The sequence below is a fragment of the Hylaeus anthracinus genome, unplaced genomic scaffold (genome assembly GCF_026225885.1).
Source record: "Hylaeus anthracinus isolate JK02 unplaced genomic scaffold, UHH_iyHylAnth1.0_haploid 27475, whole genome shotgun sequence".
Lineage (NCBI taxonomy): Eukaryota > Metazoa > Arthropoda > Insecta > Hymenoptera > Colletidae > Hylaeus > Hylaeus anthracinus.
The window spans coordinates 14,150-39,107 of record NW_026535264.1 but is presented as its reverse complement, the minus strand read 5'-3'; the positions used below and the strand labels follow the sequence as shown (position 1 = coordinate 39,107).

Here is a 24,958-nt window from a genome sequence, read left to right as displayed (position 1 = left end):
TTGCAGTTTGCTCTGCTAATATAGCAGACGCTATTTGGAATTTCCAAATTTCGAGTTCAGACATAGAGTCAGCACCTTCAAAAATCTGTTTATACCAAGTTTCACGCGAATTCAGTCACTTTTCGTATTTTGTCCCGCGATTCTGATTCAACATTTTTAGGTTAGATTCGTAATCAGCGACCCTAAAAATCCCTATATGCCAAATTTCAACCAAATCGAGTCAGTTTCTGTAGTTTGTTCCGTTCTACTGAATCTGCCATTTTTAATTTCAAAATTTTGAGCTCAGATTCGTAATCAACGGCTCCAAGAACTTCTTTATACCAAGATTCATCTAAATCGAGTCACTTTTCGTATTTTGTCTCGCGATATTCATTCCGCCATTTTGAATTTCTAAATTTTGAGTTCAGATTTAAAATCAGCGACCCCAAAAATCCCTGTATGCCAAGTTTCTTTTAAACCGAGTCACTTTTCGTATTTTGTCTCACGATATTCATTCCGCCATTTTGAATTTCTAAATTTTGAGTTTAGATTTAAAATCAGCGACCCCAAAAATCCCTGTATGCCAAGTTTCTTTTAAACCGAGTCACTTTTCACATTTTGTTCCATTCTACTGAATCCGCTATTTTGGATTTCTAAATTTTGAGTTTAGATTTAAAATCAGCGATCCCAAAAACCCCTGTATACCGAGTTTCATAAAAATCGTTCGAATGTATCTCATTAAATATTCAAAACAATATATGCACAGGTGTTTGTTGCCATCTTTTTCCAGGAAATACTACGTGTTTACCTTTTTTACTACTTTACTACTAGTGCGTACGCATTTCTAGGAAATTATGTAGATTACAGAATCAATCATACATTCATAATTCTCTATTAAACGTAGCGTTGTAACTCAGCGTGGAATCGTCCGATTCGATTCTAACAAAATTCAAATTCAAGGACGGAATTTCTACTATCTGAAAAATAGTTCTTGTCAATGTTAGATACCCTTAAACAATGATTTTGGTGTAGCACAGGCATGTTGGTAGTTAACTTGCGGTCTATACATGTAAATGTTAGGCATCATAGAATAATGTAACGAAAATGTTAGAACTAAACACATAAATTACAAAATAATAATATAACATTTAACAAGATCCCATCAAACAAAGTCAAATACATACAGATACATGTTTTCCACGTGTTAAATTTCATGATAAGTCCCTATGATCCAATGCATTGCAATTTATACTCATAAAATACCAACCTTTGTTCTCGACGGGAATATTTGATTGATTAGTTTTTGAAAAGGCTAGATTTTTTAAATGCTCGGAATGGTACATCCCCTTAACCAGGCGCGAAACTCCGGCGAATCAAGCAGTCGTACGAATTTTTAATTGCGCCTCGAGGTCGACGGGACGCGCCGCGAAAATATTGTTGTGATTAGCGGGATTGTATTATGAGAAACTTGTAACAAGATGGATTCAATTAACGGATTTCCGCGGGAATCGGTGGTCTGACGGACCGCCGCTGGTGGCTTTTGTTTTTTCGCTGAAAGGTGCCATCGCTGGTACAGAAAACCTGCTCCATGCGTCGAGCTATGGCGGCTCATATGCATTCGAAGCGATTCGAATATCCATTTCATAGATGCTGCCATTGTCATTGTGGTTCAACTCGAGTGCAAATGAAAGGAATAATTGGCTCCGAAAAACGGGATGCATTCAATGCAGATTAGTACTCGAAAGTAGCTGTTAAAAATGTGGAAATTCCATAGGAGAGGGTCTATTTTCTTTTTTAGTTATACATGGAATACGTTTATCACGCCCTTGGCCACATATGTGGACGTTTAGGTTTTTATCATTGTAATTAGTTAATGATAAAAAGAGGAGTGAAAATTTATGGTTTGGCTGCACTGATAGTATTCTTGGGAAGAAAAATCGTCCCTGAAGAGGTTAAGTAAGATAGAAAATAGAAATGAAATACAAAATTGACTCAGGGAGCAGTGACGTATTTGATGCACGTAATAATTATTAAATGTAGCAGATAAATATATAGAAACAAATCGAGGAGAATACTGTGCAATAAATTCTCTTAATTGATAAACGACTGATTTTCTCAAAGCACTCCCCAGCATTTTCGAATTTGAAGTTTGAAGTTATCTCGAAAGTCATCCACGATTTGCCTTTAACTCAGGTGTAACACCGACTAACGTCTTCGATTCTAATTAAATCTGGAACGTAAAACTCATTAACAAACCCGTCCATTATCGCGATTAGTTATTATAACACCGGTCGAAGAGGCACAGGGAAGATTCCATTCGAATCCAGTTTAAAAAAAAAAGGGAACAAAATGACAGTCGCATACCGACAAAAAGCCCCCGAACGCTATACTCTGTGTCAGCTTTCAAACGCAATTAATACGTACGTGGATGACGTCGCATCCGAATCCGGCCACTGTGCTACAGAGAGATTCATTATTTTTAATTAAACAAAACAATAATACGCTTATTAATTGATTAATTAAAGATCACGAATGCATTACGTTGTTCCATCAACGACGACCGTCGGTTAATCCACCATTCGGCCCTTTGGACGCCCGCCGCTTATTACGCTGGCTTTTACATCGGGTACCTCGCGGGGAAACGCGGGGGAGTCGAACGGAGGGGGTAGAGGGTGAAGGAGAGGGGTGCGGGGACGGTGAAAAAAATTCGCTCGTCGTATCATTGTGTTTGTCCAGTGAGCCGTGATCGTGACGCGGGTTTTATCAATACGCCGTTTTCGGCGGGATAATAGCTTGACTTTTTGCCCGCGTCCCCAGGACTTCTCATCGATCGTAAATTTAATGAAGTTGTATCAGTTATCGACGGGACCGCCTTTTTTTCTGCGCAATTTTAGTAATTAATTTCTCGATACCAACCTCCCCTTGGCGTCGGTGTCGTATGGCACAACAGCCACTGTGCTGCTGCACATGTTTGAAGCGAGCTTCCGGGGGTATATGGTCTCTGTCGCTCTTTGAGTCAAATTTGGACTATCTCGGTTAGGACACTCTCTCGAGGGGTAGTAAAATGATTGTTAATTTATTTTTAGTGTCGGTATACGTAGTTCTTCGTGGGGATTAAGAGTTTCCTTTTTTGTTGATGAAGTTTGGTGTATTTTTGATTGGTACTATGCCTTTGATAGTAAAACTACTGCTCAATTGAATCCCTCAGAGGCTGTAGCTATGGTTGATCGTAGCTACAGTACGGGTTTAGCGATTCCGAGGTACCCAAGCTGGAGGACCAGTGGGAGACTACTGGCATCTGTAATGGGGATGATGAAGAAGGGTGTGTAACCTCAACTTCGCACCCCTTAAAAATAAAACTCACTTTAATAAATTTAGTCTACTTCTTTCTGAAGTCATTAAATTATTAATAATTACTTAATCACAATATTTGTGGATAATTGTTTTAATAGAGAATCAATTTTATTTTAATTAGAATAGGTAGATTAGGTATGCGTTAAATCTAGTAGTTTTAGTGTCGAAGACTCATAATAATTCTTCATGATAAAACTAATTTGCTCTTTGCAAAAATGAATGGTTACCCCTAAAAATTAAAAAATAACATCAAAACTCACACACCCCTAAATATGCAAGAGATGGGAACCAGTCACGTGTTGTAATTATTCTAATAGAGATTCAATTTTATTTTAATTAGAATAGATAGAATAGGTACGCGTGGAACTTGATACTTTTAGTGTAAAAGATTCATGATACTCCTTCATGGTGAAACATTTAATCTTTGCAAAAATTAATATCTACTACTAAAAATGAAAAAACAATGTTGAAACTCACATACCATTAGGCAGGAGATAGGAACCAGTCACGTTTTGTAATTATTCTAATGAAGATTCAATTTTATTTTAATTAGTATAGGTAGAATAGTGGAACATGGAGTTTTCAAAGGTAGTATCAAAGATTCACATCAAACCTTCATGATAAAACATTTACTCTTTGCAAAAATTAATACCTACCCCTAAAACTTAAAAACTAACGACGAAACTCACACCCCCTAAATACTTACCACAAGAACTCACGTGTCTTCGTCTCACCAGCCCTCGCCTGTCAAAAACCACCCTTTCACCCTTATTGCAACAATGAAACTCATTCCGCAAGAAAAACGTTAAACCTTTCCTCTCGCAAAGAACCGATTCTATTATTACCGACTCAAGGTAGCCTTTAAACATTCCGCGAAAGATTGCACCCCTAGCGCGAGCCAACGTTCCGTGGGTGTTCCCCGCATGAATTATTCCTCGCCGTGGTACAAGCTAGAGAACGTTTGAGGTACAATTGCGCGAGGAAATAATATCCCGTTGACCAGAAACGTAAAGCAGGGAAATTGGAAAAAAATACCTACGTGTAACAACGCGTTGCACCTGAATCGAGAAAACAGGGACGCTCGAGCCTCCGTCGTAAGGTTATTTTCAAACGTACACGGCACCGAGGTAGGGAGGGAGGTTCTCGCGCGTGAAGAGTGCATGAACTTCCTGGTTTGGGGGCGGGGAAGAAGAGGAGGGGGTCGGAGGGGGGCACAAAACCGCGGCGCAAGTTGTGGCGGCGAATGCGCGATATAAAACGCCTTTGTCTTGCAAAAACCCGCAGACGTATATCATGCGAGGCCAGGCCACCCAGGCATTGTTTCACTCTCGCATAATTACTGCGAGTCACGTTTTAAAGTTGAATTTCACCTAAATAAAGCTTAATGTTATTATCGCGGCCAACGGGCGAGCCGCCATTATGAGCTGGTTACAGTCTCAAATGTCATTGTACCGCGTGATCGTTTTCGCGATATTAAGGCGAAACGACGGCTTTTTTACTGTTTTTACACGTCGCGCGATCGACGTTAATTAGATGCACGGGACGGGAAAAAAAAGTGCCCCGGTTTCGTCGACTGCCACTCGACGTATGCTTTATGGGTTCTCCAACCCCCCTTCTGATAATAAAAATGAGGGAGGGGCAATGACGAATTCCGGCGGGACGACTGGAAGCGGAAGACTGGTCTGCGAACGTTTTTTTTTTTTTGGGCCGAAGAAAAGGCTTGTTTCGTGAAGGTGTTAATATTTTTATTTAACGACGTTGGTAGTTGTGGTTGAATTAAACAGAGACGGTCAAATAAATATTCGAAGCCTCTATGTTTATTTGAGAAATTTGTCTAAATTATGATACTGATTCGATGGTACGAAATAAATTGTTTTTTATAAATATATATATATACAATCAGTCTCATGAGTATTTGCACTCTTTATGACCATCGAAGAAATTAGTCTAAGTGTGAAGTTTCCAAACGAACTTTTCATTATATACACGAATAAACTTTCCACGTTTATATATTTATAATGGAACATTTATTTGAAAACATTTAACCTGTCATTTAATTTACACAGATTTCTTCAATAAACACAGAAGGTCGAGTACTTATAGGACTGACTGTACGTGTAAGGTCTATCAAAACATCAAATTTTAGTTAGACAAACTTAGAACAATAGACATAGATATATAAAGAGACAGCGTTTGTTTGTATGGACACAAAAATTTCAAAAACTATTAAACCGATTGGTACCAAATTTTAACAGTAGCTTCCTTCCTTCCTCTGAAGTAACATAGGCTATTTTATTTTTAAAAAAATGATATTACATTCTCATAAAATTACGTAAGAATATGTTGAGCACTGAGCGCTCTGAGTTTATAGCTACTCCCTAATTAACGCTCCCAACCGCTAGGTGGTTACACGCGTTCGTGCCTACCCGAAAGAGAACTCGCAAAGTTTGCACGATATATACAAAAGTTCGTTTCGTCCGGTGAATCGTCTCAAAAAACAACAAGAAATGTTGTATACTTCGAAGTTCTATAATACTACTTTACAATTTATCTAATCGTAGTTGCTAGTTGCTAGAATACTACTTATTTTATATTTAAGTAGAGTTAATGAGATTGTTTCACGTCTTGAGCCAATATATGCTTATTCAGTTAAACTAAATTTTGATCAATTGTCTTTTAATTTTATATTCAAAGTGTAAATGGACATTAAGTTTTATCAATCGTTCAAAACAGTTGCTATTATCAATATTATTGTAGAACCTAGTTTTTTACTAAAGTTCTGGAATTTCATTTTTTAAGTCAAATAAACAATCTACATTTTGTTTAATATATGGAGAAACCTCAAAGGGTCCCGTTTGAACAGCTCTTTTTATACTCGAGTCATTGAAGAAACCATAATGAGTCGCCTAGAAATCAAACGGTAAAGGAAACATTGGAGTCGCGGAAAGTGTCAGCGCGCAATAGTTTTAATAGTATTAATTCTACCTGGAATTACTTTGCCGCCAAACAGTAATGAGAAGGTCGTAAAGCGTCGGCGTAACGAGTCGAGAAAACGGGCGCGCACGTTTTTCTTTCTCCCTCGGCGCTTTGCCATTATTGTTATCAAAAATTTCTTTTCTTCCCACGCGCGCGCACGGCGGTCGCTTTTCGTCGTTTGCCTTTTGCGAACCACGAATTCGAGTGTCGCCCCAGAGGTCTATTGGAACGCGTTCCCGGAAGGAGTCGCAAAGAACGTGTCAGAAATTACGGGCCGGGACCCCCTTTTAATTTTTTTTTCATAGTAACGCCGCGGCGAATTTAATTAAAACGATGTCCATACAGAAGTTTGTATTTTGTTTGTTTGTAGCGCGAGCCGACTGTGAGCCACGTTAATTAATTACAGAATATAAACGCAAGTTCTGTGCCACCTTGCGCCGCTTAGTCACTTAACGGGGTACCTGGAAAGAAATTAATGGGATTCGATGAATTTTTGAACATTGCAAATGGAAAAGTAACGGAGGAAAATCGCGGATATATTAAATTGTAGTTTGAAGTGGAACAGGTAACGAAAGGAACACGTTTTACATTTTTTGGTGCAATGTTCGTTTTAAATAAATAGGATTTAAACGTTTTTAAAATAGAAAGGGGTGTTTCGTGAAGTCTATCTGTCGCTTGACGCATTCACTGCTAATTATGAGATATCCTGTGGTTTGTTCTACGAGTTTAGATTGATTGCAATTGGTCAGCGAATATTTTTATTGCAGTTTAACTTAGGAAGAATAAATGAAAATTAGAAAGAATAAATGATATTTGATGTCACTTTTTATTATAAGCATAATAACTTAGATTACACATCTGCATTCAATCTTGGCGCCCAAGGAAACGTGCTCTAAAATTGCTTAAAGAGCTGTGAATGGGTCAAATAAATAAAGTAAGCGACTCGATTAAATCTCCATTATTTAAATAAAATTCTGGTTATCTAATGCTTTTCAAATTGTTCTTCAGGGTAATTTTGTAAAGAGTAATACAATCACAACATATTAATTATATAACACGTTAATAAATCTCCCTTATTTAAATAAAATTCTGTGTTTTCCTAATCGAGGTCGTTATTTCTATGAAGTCGCAATTACCCTTGAACGGTAACGTTTTCGAAAATAACAGCTGTTCGTGCCAGTCTTTCAACGCCGTTGCTATTGTTAAGCAATATCCCTAATGCAGTGCCGATTCATAAATACCCTCACATACGTGTCCGGCGCGACATTACTGTAAATGACGACTATCGAGGACCGTGTATAACTGGACGTTACACGGCTAGCACATAAACGTTGCTTGCACCGCTCGATGAACAGTAATTACACGCGGTACGTTTGCCACTGATTCGCCCACGCCGTGCCCCCGCTGGAAAAAGTAAATGTTGGCAGCAGCGAGCCGCGAGTGACTGCTAGAGAGATTCTATCGCGCGGGATAGCCGGTGTTACTGCGATCATTTGTCACCTGTTCGCTCGGTTAGGTGAGACGTCAGGTGCGACAAGATTTAGCTAACGAGATGATCCGATGTCTACAAGAATCGATCGACGTCAGATTATATTTAAATGTAAGAACTATATGGAGAGTAACGTCTCCGAAAATGAAATTTTTGGTGGTAATATATAGGCGTGCATCTTTTTCGAAATTATTCCAATTTGAAAAATAAGGTTTCGTTCCAATATCTCCCCAAGACGGGACCGTAATTAATTTTAAGTAAAGAGGTACGTATTTCATACATTTATTTCGCATTTCCGAAAGATTTTATCGTTTAGAATTATTCCCCGTGGTAATTGCCCAAGGACGTATTTTTGTTATTAAACTCGCGCAGGTAATTCACATGGTACGAGAACAAATTATAATTGGTTGATATCCACGTGAAAAAAAAAAAATGAATATGCTGGGGCAATCCCTGCAGAATAAATATTAATGTGACACATGAATTGGCTTTATTATGAAGTAAAATAAAAATAGTCAATACAGATATTCCTCTTTCCAGGTGCGCAAATAATACTGTCATTATTTTCCACTGAACTGTGGTAAAAAAAAACCTACAAAAATAACGCGAGTATAATTAGAGGCGACTCAATTTCACGTGATAATTAATAAAACACTGGCTTATGTAGCCTATATAGATCGCGTTAGCGTCCGCCACGAAGATGCACGAGCTGCACCGGTTTGAAGTTCGGTAAGCGAGCTTCTAATCCCGGTCTCCCGATTCGAAGATGTATATACATCAACACCATAGAAGTTCTATGGGTGAATTTGTATTCACACACCGATTATCTATTACTTCTTCAATTTGTAATGAACCAGTCATTACTTTTGTAATGTGTAATGGAATTGCCACCAGTTATTAGTTTGTTTGGTAAAGAATATTGCATTTTTTAAAACTCTGCATAAAAGACGATTCAATGTTTCGAATTCAATAAAAAACCAGACCTAACTCAGACCTAACCTAGATCTAAAATTCTATTTTTAACTTCTTTTATTCTATTTTTAATTTCTATTCTAACCAGCATCGTAGAAGCTGATTCAATTTCTCAAATCCACTCCTGAAATTCCATCTTCAAGTATCCCTATCCCCTAATGCCTAACAAACCAATCTTCGACAATTCACGGCTCGAAGTGACGAATTTCTGGCGGAGAGGGGGTAACCAGCAAAAATTAGACGCCGTTCGTTCATAGACGCGACCACGGCAAATTTGTTTATCGGGGTGCGAGTCGGCCGGGGCATTAATACGCGGGACGTCAGCGATAACCATTCTCAATATCCATAATTATTATCAGCGGCGGGAGCCGTTGTCAGCCCAGGCGCACCACGTGACTCGTTCCCGTCGAAATAAAATGACAACGTTCATTTGCAAATGCGCGAAAGTGCATTATTTTTATTGGGTTTGTTAGTAGCCGAATCGCGACGCGTTGGTGTGCACCCGGGGTTGCCGCACGTTCGAGTTGGCTTGTGTGCGAGAGTTGCGCGTGTGCTTACGCGAGTTCCGGCGAGCGTTGTTGGCTCGTGTTCCCCGGCAGAAGCGAAAAGGGGACGATCGTGTGCGCGCGAACGCGAGCGTCAGCTTCGTTCTACAACGACGGCTAAAGGGAGTGTGACAGATTCGCTGGGGGAATTCGGCTGTCGATGGATTTTTTTTTTTTTTTATTCTGGGTCGCCAGCCCCGGAGAAAAACTGCGTCGATGTTTGGCAACGATTCTGGCCGCTCGAATCGACGTGTCACAGGAATTTATCTTTCTTTGGGACGACGGGAGATCTTTTTCCACGGTGAATAATTATTCACTGCGAAAACGCCATCGAAAATTTTCGACGAGGGGAGGGGGCAGAAAATTTTTGTTTCTGGGAACTTTTGGTGGATGAGTTGGATTTTAACCCTTTGGAGTCCTGAGGATTTTGATAGATAAGATAAAGTCTCTAGAGTACATTCTCTGGTAGAGAAATAAGGTAAATTTAAAGTTTCGCGCCACTATTCTTTAGAGGGCGTTTATAGGAACGCCTGATGCGTTTTATTTTGTAGTTCCGAAATTTCATGTTCATCTTAGTTTTATTTTACATTTCTAAGAAAGTTCTTCGGTCCTTTCGTGATATCATTTATTTTCACTTATGTTATCGGTGTTTTATATATTGTATGATTTAATAAATAAACATTAATAATGTGTTTCTAAGATTTTCAAAAGCGTACACTTCCTTGCAGATTTCCATTCAAGTAGCACGAACAAATAAATAAAAGTAGCATTGCAATAAATTACATGCTTTTTATGCTACATTATTTAATGCATGATTCTTTTTAGCATATTCTGTAACAAAATGGCTTTGTAACAAAGTGCAAAGAGTTAAAAGTATTAGTAATTGCAGAAGTATTTTATATTGTTTGGTACATCTTTATACAAAAATTAAATTTTGTTGGAGCTGTATTTTAATGTACTGAGATTTTAATTAGTCTAGGATGTTTTGAAAAATAATAATCCAATGCTAGAGTAAAATGCAAGCACAGCCATGCCACTTACAGGGCGAGTGAAATTGAACAACCATTTAATTAACAAGCCTTCTCGAGAATAAAATCGAAAGCTTGGTATTTTTATTACGTATAAACTCTCTTCAATTCCTTTAGTATAATAAACTCCTGCGTTTCGTCTTACAATTGAGGGATGGTACCCTACCCCCAAGGATTCTTCCAAGCAATTAATCTGAAAAAAATGGTGGGGATAGTCACGCGCCTCTTACAGAGTGTCTTCGAAAATACTCGAAGTTTTATTATACTCTAATTGATACAGCATTCGTTTCCATCCATTTATCCTGAAATTAAAAATTATCCTGATATTAAAAACGTTTTGTAATATTATTATAAGAATTTCATTAAATTAATTTGATTTTCGTTTATGGTTATATCGAATCGCAAGCTACCAGCTCCAAACAATAGATTAACACGGTTTGGCACAAAGGTGGCTGAGTTTATTCTTTGGTATTCTTATTCGTATTTAGCGAGGTACGTGATGAGATTAAACTAATCACTGAATATCAGTAGCGAACTTTATTAAATTATACACGGTTGCTCGCGCGGTGTCGTGGTGTCTAACTTTAACCGTTTTTCTCGACACTACTTAAAAACGCTGACAGCAAAGAACCGATCCTCGCCATATGTCGCGTAAGTAAAAAGTAGGTGACTTTCACTATAATATGTCTCGGTCATAATGATTTATTATCGATAAATGCTTTTACATAATTAGTTTATTTAATTATAATTATCTCATCTTACCTTTTGGTTCTTATGTATGTATCCTTATGTAGGTTCACTACTTATTTTTTATTTATTTTATTAGGTTCTTTTAACACGCACCAGAGTCTGCGACGATTATAATTTTTGTTTCATTTCATCTTAATTTCCTTTATGCTCTAATTTAACAGTTTGAGAGTTTGCTTCCATTCGAAGTGTAAGATTTTATCTGTTCGTCGTCTGATTGGTATCATGGATCTGCTATAATTCATGGCTATAGTTACCCAAAGAGTTTCTGTTTCCCAACGAGTGTCACAGTACCTGCTGAAACAGATAACCCTTCAGTTAACCCTGAACCCATTCCCTTGCAGGCAAATTTAAAGCGTTTTGCCTTGGACGCCAAAATTTAATACAGATGTGTAGTCTAGGTTATTCTTCTTATAATAAAAAGTCATATTAAATTTGTTGTTTTACCAAGAAAATTTGCCATCTTCTTTTGCAAAATATTTCGTGAGTCAGAAGGCTATAATCTTATCCCTTGAATAATTGCAATCTATTTAAACTACGAGCCGCATCGCAGTTGACAATGAATGGGTTAAAAATGGCTACTCTATATACAAGGTGTCCCAGAATTAGTATAAGCCAAATGGGGGGAAAGTGAGACCATTCTGAACAACAATTTCCTTTGCAAAAATGTTGCATGGTACTTCGTTTTTTGAATTATTAACGAGAAATTGCGGACCAATCACAGCGCCTGAGTAGCGCGCGCTCAGCCGCGAGAGGCGGGCCCGATGGCTGGCCCAATGGCTGAACCGAACGCCCGGTTCGAGCCAACCTCTCGCGGCTGAGCGCACACTGTGATTGGTCCGTGGTTTTTTGTTAATAATTCAAAAACGAAGCATCATTCAACATTTTCGCAAAGGAAACTATTGTTCAGAATCGTCTCAGCTACAATTTCCAGTTCTTACACTAATCCTGGGATTAACTTCACTTCTTGAAGAATTTTAAATTTAAGTGTCAAAGCATATAGTCATAACTTTTTATATTAATAATAAGTTTCCTGAACAATACAAATTCACAGCATTAAACGACAAAATTTGTTTGGCCATTGAATAATAAATTTCTCAACTTTTACCTAACCTAACCACCTAACAAAACTTCCTTCCACTAATTCTTTAGTGCCAATAAACCCCCAAAAGCATCAACAAGTTATTCCAGCCAACTGTTGTCGCTAGAAGAATCATTTCACCCTTTATCCATCCCCACGAATACTCGACGAAAAAGATACCCCGATGGCGCCTCGAAATTCCGCGGTGTAATGAACGAGCGCAGAGTGTTGCGTCCAGTCCCGATTGAAATTTCCGAATGGGAACGCAGATAGGACGAAGGAGAAAACGCCGAGTTCTCGAGCGGGGAATCGAATCCGCGTGATTTCCATCTGAAACCTCGGCCACGTTTTCGGTTGATGGTTTATATTCGCGAGCAGTCGATTTTAATAAACTCGATGTATACGGTTGGCCCCTTCTCTTTGTGGAGAAAGTTTCCGGGAGAGCGCGCCGATTTTTAAATATAGTGCCGTAGGTTTGGCCACCAATGAGAGCCGGGTCGGGCGGGAACCGTACCACCGTCAAAGCTTTTCGCAAGCGTTCTCCGCTTGCCTCGCTGATCCACGAAAAAGGCTCGCCATCCGTGGAATCTTTTGTTTATAATTTTTTTGATCATTACCCAACAGGCTACTAATTCTCCCGGCGGGTGCATTCAAAATTTATCGACGGAGCGACAAAACGCACCCTCCAATATTTTTTATCTCTCTCTTTTCACCACCCTCTCCCACTATCCCATCCTCCTCCTCCTCCTACACCCCTCCCGCCCTCTCCCGTTCTCCACGCCTCGCGAACCCTTCTGTCTGCCCTGCTCCCTCCCTTTCTGTTGCTCGTTTCGTCCCGTTCTCTCCAGCCGTACGTGCGCTCTTTCAAGCGCGTCCCATTCCCTATTGGACAGCGTTCAAAGGGTATTCAGAGTCGAAGGTCCGGAAATGGTTCGGTGAAAAAACAGGTAGACAGAGTTAGGCGCTTGTTTGTCCAAGGGATCCATCCGGGCATCGTGATTTTCCAAAAATTGAAACCAGTCCATCGAACGCGCGCGCCCCCGACTCCTTTATCTACGCTCAGCTAATTACACATTTGCCTAGCGAGCGTGTTTCGACCGTCGATAGGGAAAATCATTCCTACTGATCAACGTCTGACGGCGTAATTCTATTTTAAGAAGGTTCGCAATACGACAATTTTAAAAATAATGAAGTTGATCGAATAATATCGGTGAATGTTTATTTTCGCGTAATTAACTCATTCGCTGCTGGGCAAATTTACAGCGTTTCTGCTGAGACTCCGAGATGCAACACGTTGATTGCCGTGTCACCCATATATGGGCGACAGTGGTTTACACTCGAAAATTGAGAAGATTTAATTCTGAAATTTAGATGAAATTCGTGAATTTTGATGTTATTACAAAAATAAATACCACGATAACTGTTTGTAAATGATTTTTTACCCCAGGATCTGCTTAGATCAATTTTTCATTGTTTACTAATTCTACCCTAAACTAACCAATCTCAAATTATTACTTACTCCAAAAAAACAAAATTATTTCAAACCTTAAACTTCTATTTACCCATCGACTACAATCGATCACTGTTTCCTTTGATCCTTCCCCCTCCCCCTTGACAATAATCACCGTTTAACCCGAATCGATAGCAGGGTTGAATAATTATACTTAGCACTTCTTTAAAAATTCACCTACCTCAGAACCTGCTTAGGTCAATTTTTAATTCTTTACTAATTCTACTCTAAACTAACCAAGCTCAAATTATTACTTACTCCCAAAAAAAATTATTTCGAACCTCAAACTTCTATTTACCCATCGACTGCAATCGATCGTTCCTTCCTTTGATCCTGTCCCCTCCCCCTTGAAAATAATCACCGTTTAACCCGAATCGAAAGCGTCCCTATTGCGTCCTCCTGTCCTTTCGGACAGTGGAGTGGTAATAAACTGTTCGCGTCGGTCAAAGAAACCGACGCACCGTTAATGAGACGCGCTAGCCGGGTCCCGTGGCTCCGATTCCGCGCCAGGAGGGCATATTTGAAAAAGCCGAGAGGCGGGCTCGAGGTCGACGGAAAAAAGGGTAACAGTCTGCATTCATGGATCGGTGGTAGGGGGGGGGGGGGGGGTGCTCGAGCGAAAGCGGGGCCACGGTAGGAATAATGTGTTTAGACGCATGCATTTTTATCGCGCTACACCCCCGCCCGTCCGCCCAACCCCTTTCCCCCAGTCCGAGGCTTTTGTTGTTTCCAATGCTTTATGTGAATTGCACTGTAAAATCTCATTATAGTCGTGTGCAATGCGTCCATTATATCCCGTGCCAGAAACATTTTTCCCCATCCCCACGGCGATTTTCCGCCCTTCTTTTTCTCTGCACGTGTGTGTCTCTCTTTTTTTCCATTCGTATATCACCCTCTCCTACGGAACATTTCCTAAATTTATACCGTTCGCGCGACGGTCTAATTTGTTTCGACTGGAGAACAACGCCGCGACGACGGGAACGCTAATTATACCTGCATTAGTCCGTACGGTCGGGGTACAATTTCGTCTTGGATCCTCGGATCCTCTACTGTTTTGCCTTTTTGTAGATCGTTCGTTTTTTGGCTCCTTCAAGGGATGATGTTAGTTATTTTTTAACTGGTCTTCGGAAACCTGTGACTGTTGTACAATTTAGTAGGTTCATTGGTAGATTGTTTCTTGTGGAGGGAGAGCGAAAGAGGAGAAAAGTAAGGGAGCGTTTCGTCCTGGGCCTGCTATTGGACCAGTGATGAGCAAAACCCTAGATTTCGAATAAATCTGAAGTTTGCCGATATGTTTGTCTCGTTTCCTCTTCTGAACATTTTCCAGAGAAAGAAACGAGACAAACATGTTGGAAAACTTTAAGATTTATTCGAATCTTAGGGTTTTGCCTATCTCTGTACTGCACTCGTCAGTAAGACGCCAATATTTTTATTGTTCTTTATATTTAAATAAACGTATAGAAAGAAGTTCTACGACCCAATCTAATTATATTATTCAATTTTTAATAATTCCCCCAGTTTCTGAAGAATTTGATTTTAACCTCTTGAACCATTGATTGATCAATTGATTTTAATCTCAGAATCCTCTATCTTTCTTTTATTAAAATAAAAATTTGTATTAAAATAAAAATTTTTATGTTTCCCATTGCATTACCAATGAGTCGAACTTAACACGAAAATAAAAATTTTTATATTTTTCATATCGCCTCCATGCGAGCATTACCAATGAGTCGGCGAAGTTTACCTGACGAAACTGAGTCCACATACGACCTCATTCGGCCCCAATTACTTTAACAATACCGCGAGCACCGCGCCCCAAACACCTGCAATCAAAACGAGGTTGTGTCTGTACTGAATTTCGTCTTGCGAGTCTCGTCAATCCATTAGTAATACTCTTGTCAAAATTTAATGAAAAATGTACAAATTTTCATTTTCAGTGTTGGACGACTCACCTTGGCGTGAGTGCTTTACCATCATGGGACTTCGATCGTCGATTGCACGTAAGTGAATTAGTTAGGAACAATTCTCGAAATTATGGTGGCAGATCGAAATATCTGTATCAATATGCAAGTTTGGTATATTGATAATTGTTTTAGGAATTTTGTGTGATCGAAAGAAATTCGTGGAGTAGGTAATTAAATTCTGCACTTTTCTAAAAATTAATCTACCTTGAGAGGTTAATTAACCACTTAGGTCAACTTTTAGTATTCTCAATTTTTGTTAATTCCAGGGAGGGTTAATTTGGGGTCTTGACACTCAACTGTTAAATTTCTTTGATTTTATTACATTAGTTATATTATTTTCTTTCTTTCTATATTATCTGTCACAACCACTTTCACCTAATTAAAATCTGAATTCCAAAAACCAAAACGACCTACTTAAGGACCTAATTGAGTCAATTTTTAATTGCTTGTTAATTCTAGGCTCACTTTTGGGTTCTTGACACTGAACTATTAAATTTCTTTGATTTCATTACGTCAATTCTATCATTTTCTTTCTTTCTACATTCTCTGTCACAACCACCTTCGTCTAATTAAAGTCCGACTTCCGAAAACCAAAACGACGAAATAACCATCAGTCGAAGCCTACGCACGGTCGTCCCCACTCGTTCCACGCGCGCAGATTCCAGTGCTCGTATACATAATCCCACGAAATTTGTATACAAAGAGCCTGAATTTTTCAGCATAACAAGAAACCCCGAGTCGGCCGCGTATTGCATTACGACGATCGATTCTTGCGACAATGCGCGCGAGTCGCGGGCCGGTTGGGAAAAGCGACGTTGATACAAATGACGATACATCATCGAGTCATTATTAAGCAGAAAGAAAGCCGTCTGAATAAAAGTACGGGACAAACCGTTAAGCTCGGACCGGGCAAAGCGACCGGGAGGTTAATGGCGCGTCGTTGCGTATTCCAGCGGTGTTTGTTTCCTCGCAGTTGGCAATAAACTAAGATAAATGAATGTCCGTAGGCTAGGCCACTATTATTCCTTCGCTCGCTGCTTACATTAAGTTGCCCCGCATTAACGGCGATACGGAATGTATCGCGCCCATTACAGCCTCGAATTCCCGATCGAACGATGGTCTCTGGCCGTTGGAAGTGCTGTTTCTTCGGGAAACTAGAAAATTTAGACACCTTCGCCGCGGTGGATGTTCGATGTTCGTTAAAAAGGAAATCGACGGAGGTTGCGGGGGAACAAATCGGTGATCGAATTTACTCTCGTTTACAGGGATCGCTGGGGGAGTATATTGTCTGGGAAAAGTAGGGAATCAAGGGGAACGGATAATTTCCGTGACACTCGGTGAGTCACAATTATTCAAATTTCGCGCGCTGGACACTGTCGCGGTAATCAATTCGGTGACGGGGGTTTCCAGTTCTGGACAGAAATTTGTGGTTAAGTGAAGATATTTTGGTGATTTTTCGGAGGGAGAAAAGGTGAATTGTAATCATAGGATAATTGATAGGGGCAAGTTTCATAAAAATGATGAAACTGTAAATAAATTGGTAACAAACGTAGGTTCAATGTATTAAAAGTATTGAAATTAAGGGTTAGTATACTAATAAATCATTGTAACATAAAAAATAAAACCTGTATTAAAGTGGCAAATAAAATAATAGTATTAAATCAATGAAACAAAACATTTGCGGTTGGGATAATTAACAGGGATGAGTTTATTAAAAATGACGAAAGATGATCTGTAAATAAACTGGTAACAAAAGTAGGTTCATAAAAAGGAGAAGAAATTGCAAAATTATTAGTTGTACACAAGATAGTCGATTATCAATGTTTTAAAAGTATTAAAATTAAGGGATTAAGATACTACTAAATCAATGTAACATAAAAAATGGAACCTGTGTTAAAGTGGCGAATGAAATAATAATGTTAAGCCAATGAAACAGAACAATACGCGAAAAAAGAACATCAAAGTGACAAACAAAACAAAAATGATAACTGGATGAAAATGATAAAAAGATTACTAAAATATAAAATAAACCAACGAGAGAGGTGCATTTTCGAAACGCAATAAAATAAAGAACCTTTTAAATTGATGGAAAATGAAATGTAACAAAAACGCCACATATCTTCGCGCATTAGCTAAGAAACAGTGCCCTACCTACCCTCCTGCGCGACGATGTCTAGATGTTGGAACAAGGAATAAAAGTGGTATACGACTAAACAGCAAAACGCTGTAATTTCACGTAACCATAGAGCATTACACCCCCTTACTATTCTACCATTATTCTTCACTTAAGCACGAACAAACTAAAAAACGCTCAATAATTCAGTAACTTCACAATTGCCCTTTACGTCGATGTTACAGCGTCTACCACGTGTAAACCAACATCGAAACCGTCAACCATCAAATACACGTCCAATTTTCTCACGGTTTCGTCTCCTCCGAGTAATACAAGTGGCGTCGCTGGTATAGAACGTAAGAAGTCCCATCGCCTAGAGACAAAGGGATTTGCATAAACGGTGAAAACAATTCCTTCATTGCCGCGACGAAGTATCCCGGTTCTCGCTGTTTCATCGATGTTTGACGACGTTGGGAGGTCTCGGAATTACGGCAGAGTTGCGTACCCGCGGTCCGAATAAACAGGTTCGTTACATTGTTAGCGTGGGCGGCCCGGGATAACCACGGGAAACGTTACGATTCGTTCGTAGTCGCAAAACGCGAACCATGAAGCCGCTGAATCCATCGAGCTAAGGAGGCGAGCTCCTTGAGGGCGTACAGTGGCAACGTTGGCAGTAATGTCGTCGCAAAATCCACTGTGAGTATGCCTCAAATTCCGGCGGAGGAGGCTCAGCTCGTAAAGCACAGGAAGATGCATGCCGGGATATTAAGGCCATTATCGCCGTTGCATATTCATGCCGTATTATAATGAAAATACAGTTTATTACCGAAGATTAACAGCTTCTTACGACGACGTGCACTTGCCGCCGCTTGGCGACTACGCTTCCCGGCGTTTTAGTAACCCACCCCTTGCCAAAACCATTCGAACGAGACGGAAACGCCGGGTTTATAACATTCTTGACGCTACGCGTGGATTTCAAACCGTGGAACAACTCCAGATAAACAGACAGGGCACGTATTGGCTACGCGAGTAAATAGAGTGCATAGCGAACTTATTATTTCAGCGGTTTGCTGTTAAAACTGTTTTCTAATATAGTCGATATTTGAAAATGCTATGCGAGAATCGATGCGTTCGACCGCCCAACGCAGGACAAACTTCGTCCGACAAAGGCCTGCCGAAAGCTTCCGGTGAACGGGAACAAGCGCTGCACAACGGTAGGAGACCAGTTCAAACCATTTACAACCAGTTAGGCAAGAACGTCTGAGGTGTGAACGACGTGTTACTTTTTTAGTGTATCTTATGTTTGTGAATCAGATTTTAAATATATGTAAAAGAAATGCGGTAGAATTTATGTAAATCTATCGCATTTCTTTTAAAACTCATTTTCTTTCTAAATTTCTTTAATATCACTCGGTTTGTAATGGTCTGAACCTGTAGTTCTTGTTTCGCTATTTAAGCATATTCACCCAATGTAATTTTTACGATGTAGGTGAATTATTTAATTTAGATTTGTTGGGTCTTTTCTAGTACTGGCTAGTGTTACTTATCGAATCAAATTTCTTTAGTATAGTCGATATTTGAATGCGAGAATCGATGCGTTCGACCGCAGGACAAAAGTCTGCCGCAGGCTTCCGGTGATCGGGAACAAGCGTCGATTAACGGTAGGAGATCATTTCAAACCATTTACAACCGGTTAGGCAGGAACGTCCGAGATGTGAACCACGTATTACTTTTTTAGTGTATCTTATGTTTGTGAATCAGATTTTACATATATATTCAGCCTGCTTAAATGTATTAAATATATTAAATACACGTGATCGTTCGTTTTATTGGGAAAGTGAGACTCCGACACTAGGAATAATTCTCATATTGAAAATATATCGGTTTTCGTTAAGTACTCTTATCGTAGAGTGTGCAAAGGAGCGTTCGTTCAAGGAATCGAGACTTAAAATGTTTATACCGGACGAGTATTTTAGTTAATTCATTACTTTTCAATCCCATTGCAACGATTCATTGTGTATTGAAAGATAAAGAATCACCTCCAGGGTATAGACTTTAATAATCAAGAGTCCTAAGAAGTACGAAGTCTCACTACATTTCACTGTGGTTTTAGAATCTTTGATTAGGAGTCTTGACTCCTAAAGTTTACTTCAAGTAAAGACACAATGAATTAAGTAATGACCGTGGCATTCAAGCCGAATTAGGTCATGCTCATTTCAGTTTCAAGATGTGAACGTGATTTAATAGCATTGCACATGAGCTTTTAAATCTGTGGAAAAAATTGCAAGTTTTAACCGAGAAAGCATTGTATTGCTGGTAACTAAGAATTTATGGAGAAGTCTTAACTATTCGGTAATCTGTCTCCCAGTGTCTCTTATTTACTCTTCGGTAAGCCCCCTTCTCGCCCCTCCCCTACGCGTCACTCGGCAAACAAGTCATAGAATTAATTACTTATGTATGGTGGATAAACGGAAAGCTGCTTGTATTCGCTCCTCGTCGCCACGCGAGGAATTCAACTCGTCCAAACACTGTTGCGTATATTCCATCTCTAATCGATCAAGAGAATATATAAATATTTATATACGTTCTACTCGTTTTAATTGCAATTTCGTATTACTCCATTCGTAGTGGCATACATCTAGTTCTTGTTTCGATATTTATGCATAATTCACTCAATGTAATTTTCATGATGTAGGTGAATTATTTAATATAGATTTGTTATGTTTTTTATAGTAGCCACTAGTGTTACTCATCGAATAAAATTATTTTAGTATCATTCGATTTGTAATGACCTGAACCTGTAGTTCTTGTTTCGATATTTAAGCATATTCACCCAAAGCAATTTTCACAATATAAATGAATTATTTAATGTAGATTTATGTCTTTAACGGTATCGATCAGTGTTCCTAATTGAATAAAATAATTGCATTGAAGATGTCTTTAGCAACATATAACTCTGCACAGATACAATGCTTATTCGTTAAAAGCGTTGAGAAGAGCTACAATTAATATCCTCAATTTTACAAATTAATTTAAAATTTGTCTTCAACATCTGTCCTAAAAATTTAACCTGCCAGAATCTTCTAAGTCACTCTAAGTATACCGCGCAGACCCGAAGGGGTTGAATTCTAGAAAACCAAACTCAGGACCCAACGGATGTTTCCACCCCATCCGGCATTCTTTTCGGGAAACGCCTCGTCTAAGTTCCTTTCCCGCGCCTTTTTCGCCGTCCCCAGACCCGAGCGCCTCGAACGAGCCGAGAAAGCGCGGATTGGTTAAACCCCAATCAACGGAAATCAGATTACCCGTCGCGTCGTCCCGGGACCTCCTAAAAACCATGGTGTCCGGTGATTGTCGCTCTCGAACCAGCCAATTTCGCCCTTAGCCGTTCCTTCGTTCGCCGTTCGGGGCTCGCCGTCTTAATTCCTCCCCCGTATAGACGTGGAACGAGGGCGCTACGGAGTTTCCGTTTACGTACCGTAAATAAGTAAATAATTCATTCTCTGACTCGCTTGGCAAGTGGCACAAGGACCGAGCGTGTCTCGGAGGATGACGGTGGCGGGAATGAAGGAAGAGAGGAGCATTCGCGAGAGGGACGAGGCGGGGCGGGCCGAAGGGAAAGGGAGAAAGACTAGGAGTGCCGTTGAAGACGATGGGGGGTGCAGAATGGAGGGGACTGGTTACGGGGAGGGTGAAATCTGCATAATATCGGTAATGCTCAAAATGCGAGTCGCGTAGCTACCTGCCTTGCTTACCACCCCTCCCCCCCCCTCCCTCCCCCTCCTCTCGCGCCCGTCGTTCCACAGTCGCGTCAACTAAAACTTAATTATAATTAATTAATGCGACTGCTAACTGTGGCGGCCGGACTAGTATTGACCCGACACGTCACGCTCGACCGTTTCTTATTCTCTTCCGCGACCGAGCAGCTCGATCTTCCGTGTTCCTTTCGCTCTTCTCCCCCGCCCCCTCCCCCCTCCGCCGCCCCTCGTTCGGTTCGACACCCTCCCAACCCAACGGCAGCGGCGTTCTCGGTGTCATCAGTCGCCTGACGCGGCAGATTTCGAGTCTTAATTCCGCATTCGGACGCCCGCCACCTTCGAACGGGGGTCTCCTACCACCCCCTAACCACCTCCTAACCGCTCCCTCCCTCCCTCCTACCCTACCGGTCTTGGAGGCGGAGTCACGAACCCCGGGACATAACATTTCCGTGGCGCTGGCACTAAGTCTATGGCTCCCGTACAGTGCGTAATTAGAAACCTTTGTGCAAAATGAATACTGTTAATTAACGTACCTAAAAAGACATTATACCCGCGGGGCGGTAAACTAAATATGGCCTCCGGCGAGCGGATTACACCGTTCACGGTGTAAATAAGCGATTTGCCCCGGCGACTACGTCGCTTGCTACACGCTTTCTTGCTAACCGTTAAATCATAATGAATTGTATTCGCGGGCTCGCGAGAAGAGTCGCGCCACGGCCAACCACCGAGGGCTTCGAGTTTCGTCTCGGTTGTACGCTCGTGTGTCTGATTCAGTGTTCGCGTGACGAGCGCACCCCGCGAGTCGTCCGCGAACGTTTCGCTTTCGAGTGGAACGTGTGTAGGCGGGCTTGAGGGAAATTTTGGGAACGGGGATGATTTTTGCGTAGTTAAGGGTGGCTCGGTAATTGCGTGAATCTGGGAGGTGATTCGACGGAGTTTAGGGGATGGAATGAAGGATTCATTGGTGAATATGGGTGACTGGAGATGGGTTTTGTTTAATACTTTGACTAGCAAAAAACTCGTGATAATTTATATAAGTCCATCACTTTGTTTTTATGGAACTGAAAATGATTTTTGTTGAATTTAAAGTAATACTTATTTTTGCAATTTAGCCAAATTCGTGAATCTTGCAGCAGTTTTATTTTGTTTAGAACTTCATTGTTGGAAGTAATTTATTTAATTCTTTAGTGAAAAATCCCGTCACCCATGTATGGATGATGTGGCGATCACCGTGATGATTGTTTCTTTATTAGGGGAGCCTCAGGGGCTGTAGCTGTGGTGTATTGTAGCTACAGGACGGTGCCTGAGCTACAGGCGAGTCAGTGGTCCCAAACAAACCATTGGTCTCTCTGATGAAAGAATTACAAAGAAGATATTCTTTTTAGAAATTATTTGAAATGTTCTCTCTAAATTCTCACTTTAAAATTCTCTCTAAACTTAAACTAAACCTCATAAAAATAATTAAGAAATGCACATTAGAATGAACCATTACGAATGAGCCATTACTAATGAAGATAAATCGAACATTTTTTTATAAAATACGAATTTATACTCAACATACAAGTTACGAACATGATAATCAATTCAGTTTATTCACGTTTAATTTTTGATGAAAAAGTTTTCGTTAGGTCTAGGTTAGGGTATGAAAATCCAAAGCTTGAAAAATTATAATAATTCTCTCTAAACTTAAACTAAACCCCATAACAATAATTAAGAAATGCACATGTGAATACTAATGAAGATAATCGAACATTCTTTTATAAAATATTAATTTAGACTCAAAATACAAGTCAAGAAAATTACAAGCAATTTGTTTTATTGACGTTTAATCTATGAGAAAGTGTGGTGGAGGTTGGGACTATGATTTATACTCAAAATACAAGTGAAGAAAATTACAATCAATTTGGTTTATTCACGTTTAATGTTTGAGGAAGTATGCCGGTGGTTGGGACCGAACATTGTCGCAAATATTCACTGAAATTTAGGTTTGATAATTCAGGGTGTCCCAGGCCGGCATTAAAAACAAGGCCAAGCGAGGTTGTATTGAACGACGACGGTGAATGGCCGATATTAATTGCGCCTTGACTCATTAATTCGTTCGCATTATCTCGTCTCCACGAGCAGGAGATCGTCCAAAACCGCGTCTCTGCTCGCTTTTACGCGGTCTCGACTCGAGTTCGGCGGGCAATTACAATATGAAAGGCACATAAATCAGCTGGTTTAATTAACGCGTTGTTATTATGATTATGACACCACCTTGAGATTATAATATCCCCCAAATGCTCCCGAAGAGCACGGCAACTTCCACCAGCCATTTTTCAACTGAGCCAAAAGCGAAAGCTCCTTTTGATCTCGACGTACCATTTCGGACGAAACGGAATCCACCTGTGACGGGATCTAATATTATTTCCGAGGGATCTGTTCATCGAGGCACCATTGAACGCGGGGATCCCCTCTCGGACGAGAAATGCACGCGATTTATAGAATACAATTGGTTCGCGATGAGAATGTACCATAGTGGAGCTAAACCAAAAATAGAATAAATATCAGGGGGCCCAGAAAGTAATGTCAATACTTGTTTATTATTTATCAGGTCACTGTGCACCAATTGACTTTTGTCAGATGGCAAAAGATTGTTGATAACGAGGACGATTACATTATTGATTTAAAATAAATACAGTTTATAAATGTACTTGTTTGAATTTAATACAAAAGAAACGATATTATTTTCTGGGCCTCCTGATACAGGAGGTTAGGTAGCGAAGTTCGATTGTGACGTAGGCTTGTTCTGGATCTAGCACAGAATATGTTATCGTTAGCTGAAAGCTACTTTTGATTAGGTGAAAGGTTAGGCGAAAGCTACTTTGAATCTAATATTATTTCCAAGGGATGACTAGATTTGAGAGGTTCATCGAGGTCTGTGTTCGGTCTTAGGGACTTTTTTATTGAGGATGTTGCGTCATGGTGTGGATAGGTCGCTTGGTTTCTCGGAAATATTCTTCAGGACATTTTACTTCCAATATTTGGAGTTCACTCTAGCAACAAATTCAAACGTAATATAGTTAATAAATAGTGTCACTTATACTTTCTTTTATTTTATTTCTTAACGCAGGGTATGAAGGAGTGTACGCTTTACGCATTACATTTTTTGTTTTGCAATGAATCGTATGACAGATTAGTAAAAAATAGAAATATTCGCTTTCTGTAGGTGTGGCCTCGCAGGGGCTAACAATGGAATACCTGTCTTTTGTTTACTAACGAATAGAACGCCCATAGGATCACGGGGCGCCTAAAGGTGACGTTTCGTTTTATTTCGTGTGCTAATAAAGGCGTCATTGAATTTCGTCAAGTGAACTGTCTCATTCCGCTCTTTGTAAGCGAGTTAGCCTTAAAATTCATAGATGTATGAACCTTTCAAGCAATAATGCATCGTTGCAACATA

General features: G+C 39.9%; 1 long non-coding RNA gene across 1 annotated transcript; it reads right to left on the bottom strand.

The window, feature by feature from the left end:
- Positions 1–10,498: 10,498 nt before the first annotated feature.
- LOC128893417 (uncharacterized) lies at positions 10,499–14,952 on the bottom strand. The gene is made up of 3 exons (XR_008461329.1): positions 14,675–14,952; positions 11,106–11,387; positions 10,499–10,645 (listed from the first exon to the last, which is right to left on the bottom strand). It is a non-coding gene; the product is annotated as an uncharacterized LOC128893417 (long non-coding RNA).
- Between the last annotated feature and the right edge of the window lie 10,006 nt (positions 14,953–24,958).